The sequence below is a fragment of the Marmota monax genome, unplaced genomic scaffold (genome assembly GCF_021218885.2).
Source record: "Marmota monax isolate L192 unplaced genomic scaffold, Marmota_monax_Labrador192_F-V1.1 WCK01_AAM20220418_F8-fsc00204, whole genome shotgun sequence".
In the NCBI taxonomy this organism is placed as follows: Eukaryota; Metazoa; Chordata; class Mammalia; order Rodentia; family Sciuridae; genus Marmota; species Marmota monax.
The window spans coordinates 1,345,035-1,352,124 of record NW_026695247.1 but is presented as its reverse complement, the minus strand read 5'-3'; positions in this window follow the sequence as shown (position 1 = coordinate 1,352,124).

The window sequence follows — 7,090 nt, the reverse complement described above, 5'->3', positions numbered from 1 at the left end:
GTTTACTGAAAACTAGTGAAAATTTCTTAAAATTTGACCCTGGTCTTACCTTTCCCGACCCCACGCTACTATTCTAACATGATTGTTCTGGATTTCAGTTTTTAAAATTATTCTACCTCCTTCTTAGAGAAGTTTTTTTTTTTTATTAACATAAAAAATTTAACATATCTCATTTGCTATCAGAGGAATGTTCTTGCAGAGGTCTTCCTGTCTAAAATACCCTTTCCTTATGCACATTGCTCGTTTTCTTTTGTGAAACTGAAATCACTGGACAGCATAACACAGTGACCCTTAGGGCAGAATAAAAAACTAAATCACAATCCACTATGTGATTTTCAAGTCAGTTTCCTGAAACTCAAGAGTATTCTTGTTTTCTCATGCAATTGATATTAATGCTAAAGTTCATAAACTGGTATTTGGAACATTTTTCATTCTCTCAGCAATTCACAGCTTTGAGAGTGTTTTAAGAGCATCAACACTGGCATTAGGAAAATGCTGACATTGTTTGAGGGACTCAGCGGGTGTCTGGCTTAAAATCCTGAGCTGACAAGCAGGAATTCTTTGGGCTGAAGCTCAGAATTCTTTGAGGAAATACAGCAAAACTTATCTGAGCTAATTATATATTTAGGAACTTAGGGTAAAAGCTTGTAAGAAACTGTAAAAGTTGCATCCACCAACAGTTGGCTTTATCATGCCCTAACTTGCTGAAGACAATTAGAAATAAATTAGAGATGACAGCCTTAACCCTTTGTTGACCCCACAGTCATGAAAGACTGCATACAATAAATTCACCCCAGAATAGACACGTTAACTTTGATTTTAAAATGAGAAAAATAGGACTTCATTTTCCTTGGCTCCTGACAAACTTGAAGCATTTGATCCTTTCATGAGGTCATAGATGGCTTTCCTCTAGAGAGAGCCAGGAAATTCCTCTAGTGCCTAGAAGAATTTTACTAAGAAGTGGCATAAAATATTCCTTTACAAATCTTCGTTTCTGGTATGGAGTGACGGGAAAATGAACCTTGACATCCAACAAATCCCCTTTGTGTACCAATAATCCTCACATACAGTTGTAAAAAAGTAGGAAGCAAGATCAATCGTGGTTCTTTAAGTGAACTGATCTGTATATGGATTTGGGACCAGGGTGAGACACTTTCGATTTTGGAGTACAAAGTCAAGAACATTTCATAATTACATTTTCTCAATCTACTCTCCCTCAAATCAAAAGAACTTATAACTCTTTTTTTTTTTCCCCTTACCATGTAGAATCCATCTAGAGCTATGAGCATACAGGCTTACTGAATGCTTTCCAAACTCCAGGAACCAGGCCAGGTGTTCTGCATCTGTTTGCTTCTTTATTGTCATCAACAGCCTTAGGGGTTAGGTACACAGCACTTTGAAAAAATGGTGTTTTAGTCCATTTTGTGCTACCATAACAGAATGCATGAGTTTGTGTGATTTATAAAGAATGAAAATTTATTGGATCATGTTTCTGGAGGCTGGGAAATCTAAGACAGAAGGGCTGGCTCACTCCGGACTAGTATTATCAGTTTGCAGAAAGTTTGCATAGTTCACTTGACTCATGTAAGTGAAGGAGCTGGGGTTGGTTCTAAGAAGTTGGCTCCAGAGCTTGTGCTTTTAAACAAACTATAGGCTCCTTCAATGTCTGTGCTGACCACTGCACCCCCTCCTTACCCTGGCCTGTCTTGGTCCACAAGGCTGGCCTGTGTGGTTGACATCAATGGGTTTCTTTGACCTTTAGTTTGTTGTCAACTTAGGCCAGTTGGGGGTAAGTGGAGATGAGGGAGAAGAGGAAAAGGAGATCGAAGTACTTACTGGTCCCTCCCTCCACGGTTACCGCAGATAGAACTAGGTCACGGCATCTCTCAAGTGGCCTTTCCATTAAACTGTCTCTCTCGTTTTGAGTAATCCTTCCTTTTCCTGTTCCTTCAATCCCCGAGACACCCTAGTTATTGTGCAATTCCTCATGGTCCCTGATACCATACCCACCACACCTTTGCAAATGATCACCTCATTAAACTTCTCTGAATGCTGCAATTTGAGAGTGACATTTGTTTTCGGATAGGACCCTCATCTGCACAAAGTCCACATACCTGCAAACCCGCCAGTGCCCACTCATATGTTTTCAATGAACTTCATTCAAACCAAGAGAAATAGCAAAGAAATGTCCCATTGCTTCAAGTCCCACTACACAGTGTGCTACACTTTTACATGTTGGAAGTCCCCCCTTATTTTGCATAAGAAAGTCTTCTGCCCCCTGTATAACACATGGATCTCATTGCCTCTGATGTCACAGACAATGACATTCAGGATATTTTGAGCCCTTCCTTCTTCTCGGCTCCCCTGAGACATAGATTAAAACTGTCATCTTCAATTAACAAAGAAGCCAGATACAGCATAAAGCGTGACTTTCTCAAGGTCACTACAAGTTGATGACCAGGGCAACATTCAAGCTCTGACTTCCTGAATCTCCCATCAATTTCTTAGACTTCTGCAGAAACCCTATAGTGTATTCATTTTTCTGCCTGGTACAATTAGTGTATGAGATGAGCTACCCGGAAAATATGAATAATAACTAAAATTTGATTTCCATCCCTCTTTATTGGGGAATTGAAAAACAGATTGAGGAAGCCCTAGTTCTGAGTTTGTTGTGTGTGCAGATGGTGTGGGAAATTGGTGGTGCACCGGGCAACCCACTGAGACTTTTCAGGAAGCTCTTGCCTTTCCCTTCTCCCAGCTCCTCTGTTCCACCATAGGGTAAAATTTCCTATGGCCTTGAATAGCAGCATGTGATGTTGCAATATACTAATTCATAAGTGCCAAATTTTCAACTTCTAAATCACTCTGGGTATTAATTGCATCTTAAGTATATCCATTTAATTTTTCTAAAAGCTGTTTTACTTGATTCCTGGGTATTGCTTGAGGTTTGGCACATGTCCTGCTCTATTGAATCCTTCAGAGACTCATGGTCCTCCTGCCCCTCTCATGAGCCTTAGTGGATGTTGAAGGCAAATGTCCATCACTTGTTTGCATGTTCCATCAAGTGTTCCCATTTGTAGCCTTCTTCCTGTCCTGGCCTGCTGTCAGATGGTGAAGGCTAGAGAGACAGCTGTCTCGTTGAAGAGTTTCTACTATCAAGGAGAGCCCAACAGTGTCCTTCGATGACAGCAACTGAGATTGTTTGTTTCTATAATCCAGAGATAATAAGATGCTTGACCAAATATCATGAGTTAGGAGCCACTGTAAACAAGATACACAATGCTGCTGCCTTTCCTCTTGTCTCTGCTGATGGAGGATGGGGAAAGGGAGAAAGGCAGACACCTGACATGGGTCTGTACAATCTTTTCAAATCTCACTTGGCTGAGTGGTTATAGTCTCCGGTCTGGACAGACCATCCAGAAAAATCGCAAGCAAGAAATATACTTCTGTCTGATTTAAATTTTCACATTTTTCGTTATGCAAAAATTTAAATATATAGCAAAGAGGAAGATTTTTGTAGGGAACACCCATGTTAGGGTGGAATTGTGTCCCCCTGAAATTTATGTTCAAGTTCTAAACTCCCGCTAAGACAGAATAAGAGTATTTAGAGATAGGGTCTTTAAAGAGATATTAAGGTTAAATGAGATTATTAGGGTGGGCCTAATATAAGACTGGGCTCCTTGTGGAAGAGGAAGTTAAGAGATTTGCACAAAAGGAAGACTACATGAAAACACAGGGTGAGAAAATCATCCACAAGTCAAGGAGAGAGGCCTCAGAAGAAACCAAGCCTGCAGACAGCTTGACCATGATCTTCCAGCCTCCCAAACTATGAGATGATAAATACCTGCCATTTAAGTCCCTCAAGCTAGGGGACTTTGTTATGGCAGCCCTGGGAAACTACTACAAGCCATCTATCCATCACAGGGACTTTAGCATGCTACTGTCCTAGCTTCATTATGTAGCTACTCATCCATCCATCTCTCTGACATTCATAAGTCCTTAAATTTTATCTCTTATTTGTTTTTAATCTCTGGACCCTAAAGGATTCAGAGCAAAATGATAGTTCTCCTTTGGGGAATAACCAGTGTTTAGTTAATTGGGGCATCATTAATATGATCAAAAGTATAAATTAGCTTGTATAACTATATTAATGAAAATATAACACATTGTAAAACATAACACATTGTAAAGACTTGTCTTCTTGGGTATAAAATAATTCTTGTAGAAAGACCAGCACATTTGGGCACTGGTACCTTTTGGCTGAATCCCAAGCTAAAGAATTTTCCCTGAGAGGGAGGAAGTGGAAGAGTTTCTGCTGAGTGTAGCTCTGTGGTCAAGGGCCAAGAGGAAGGATGGGCAGAGAGAGGAGTGGGTACAGGTGGAAGAGCACAACCCAAGACCTCAAGTCCTGGAGTCTGGGCAGAGCCCCACTTATAAGGGCGAGAAGCAGACTCCTTTGCAGGGAGCAGAGAAATACCCAGGCCTCAAAAGGCACAATAAGAATGTTCCCTCACTGTCACAGAGAACTGCCTGGCACCAAAGTCCCTGAAGCAGGCTAGCTGGAAAGATAACCTTGAACTGAGCTCTCCTGCTTCGGATTCAGGCTAACTTGGTCACAGAAATTATACAAGGAGGGACCTTAATGGGACTTCAAAGAGAAGCAGTAACCTCCACGTGTGTTGACAATGCCTCTTTCTTCCCAAACACAAGCAGGTGGTCTTCCCCAGAACCTGGGTTTAGGACAACCAGGCGAAGCACTGCTGACCCTCCAGGGGACAAGCTTCCCTGACCCTCCAGGGAAGATGCGGAAGGGAGAGATTCCTTCCATTTCTTCTTTTGAAAGAGACTCAGTTTGATGTCTTTGTAATCTTTCTTTCTTGATCCATCTGCACTTGACGTTAAAAGTGTGCTCATTATTGATAGCAGTGATAATCATGCATTTCTGCTGCCTGATTAATTGTATGCCTGAGGAAGGAATAATGAATGAGTTTTGTTCTTTTCCTTTTTAAATGGAGAGGGTGGGTCTAAATTCTAATTATGTGCCTCACGGATCTTTCCATAATGGCAGTGTCTTCTGCACCCCTTCTGTTGACCCTTTCCCGCCCATTAAGTGTCTCTGCACTTTGGATTTCACCTGCTGCTTGGTTGCAAATGCTTCTAAGACAGACCTAGTCTAATTCTTACTGCTTGATCCAGCAACCCTCTAGGAATCCTTCCCCTACTTGATTCCCAATAGGACCTTAAGAAAAATGTGTTGAATAAAGAGCTCAGCACAAGCATTTCTGTTTGTCTTTGGTGGGAATCAATATCTGAAGCTTAAAGAAGCCAAACTCAGAAAGTCAAGTTTTCTCTCATATGTGGAAGCTAGGGACGAAAAATGAAAAGAGAGGTGAATGTTTGTGAGGGATCTCATGAAAATGAAAGGCAGATCATTAGTGTAGAGACAAAGGACAGAGGGAGGAAAGAAGAGAAGTAATGAGAGGTTAAAATTGATCGTGATTGTTATATTGTGTGCATGTATGAGTATGTATCAGAGGGTACCACCATTATGTATGATTATAGTGTGCCAATAAAAAAGATGGAAAAAATACCTGATGCTTCCCTTATCTCCTGGTCATCTGTCACTTGTAAGTCAGGGATCTGTGGTCTCTGTGGGAGAAGACACATAATCAAATGATCCCAGTGTATCCCTGGGCAGGTGACCATGGTCAGTCAGTGCTCCCCTCTGTGACCAGAGCCTATTCTCGGAATGTCTCTGTCTCCACCTCTCTGTTTCATAAGGCTCCATCCTTCCATGCCTAGCTTGACTCTCACATTGCCTAGAACCTGTCCTCCTGCTCAACCCACAACATCCAAGAACAAACATCCAATTTCTGTCCATTTAATAATGAATATAAATATCTGTGTGATTTTTTTCATCTTTCATACATATACATTTAAGGGAGGGTCTTGCTATGCTGGCCAGGTTGGCCTCAAATTCTTGGGCTCAAGCAGAATGATCCTGCTCCTGCCTCAGACTCCTGAGTAGCTGGCACTACAGGTACACGTCGCCACACCTGGCTTTGCCTTCAATATCTGCACCCTTGGCATTTTCATTTCAAGTGTGGAATAATGTTATTGTTAATCCTGCAACAGATATGCTCCATTTTACAGACCAGGGGCACCTGTCAGTTCGCATTATACTTATTACCCAAATGTAACGCTTAGGATGCCACCTTGCCAAGCCCAAGAGAAGGTTCCTCCCTTGACCCCCCCTGTGTGCTACACAATCTCGGAGATCAGTTATGGTCTCTAGTGTCCTCCTGAGAGAAAACCGGAGCATCCACTAGAGCAGACTCTCCCAGAAGCCTTGTCTAGTGCAGGCTCCAACATGGTAGCAGGGAGGCCAGAGATTCTGTCTTCCAGGAGGGGTTGTGAGGAGGCCCTGTCCTGCTTGGCTGAGCATCCGCATCCATTGCTGGCCTGTGCTGTCTTGTCCCTGAAGTCCAGTTTTCTGTCACCACGGGGCTTTCCTACCCATGAAGCATTTTCAGGTGGCAGAGGTCTGCACTGCTGTCACTGCCAGGGGCTTCTCAAGGCTCTGTCCAAACGAAGCCTCTAGCCCACAAGGACTCTGGTTACCACGTGACACCAAGGACTTATTCTCCATGAAGGTAGTTTTGTAATTACGCAGCATTTTCAAACTGAGTGTGCATGTGTGCGCATGTGTGCACATACACACACACATACACATGCGCATGCGCGCACACACACACACACACACACACGCTTCCCTCAAGGAAAGCTCCCAGCATTCCTAGCATTGTCACAGGCTGGAAGCAGAATGAGTTTTTCTGTCCACAGTCCAGGCCCTGAGGTGGAGCCTCAGACCATTCTAGACTTTCCTTTCCTCTGGATAGGTAAACTTTGGGGCTCCCTGCTGTCCTTGGATGCCAGATTTCTTTTATGGGGTCACTTTGCTTCACCAGAGGTGTGATGATAATGTTGAATTTTAAGGATTGGGAGGTTGGGGGTGAATCCCCTTCCTCTCAGTGAGGTTCCATGGCTCTTGTGTGTTTGCCCACAACATCCCACCCAGAAACTTTTGAAC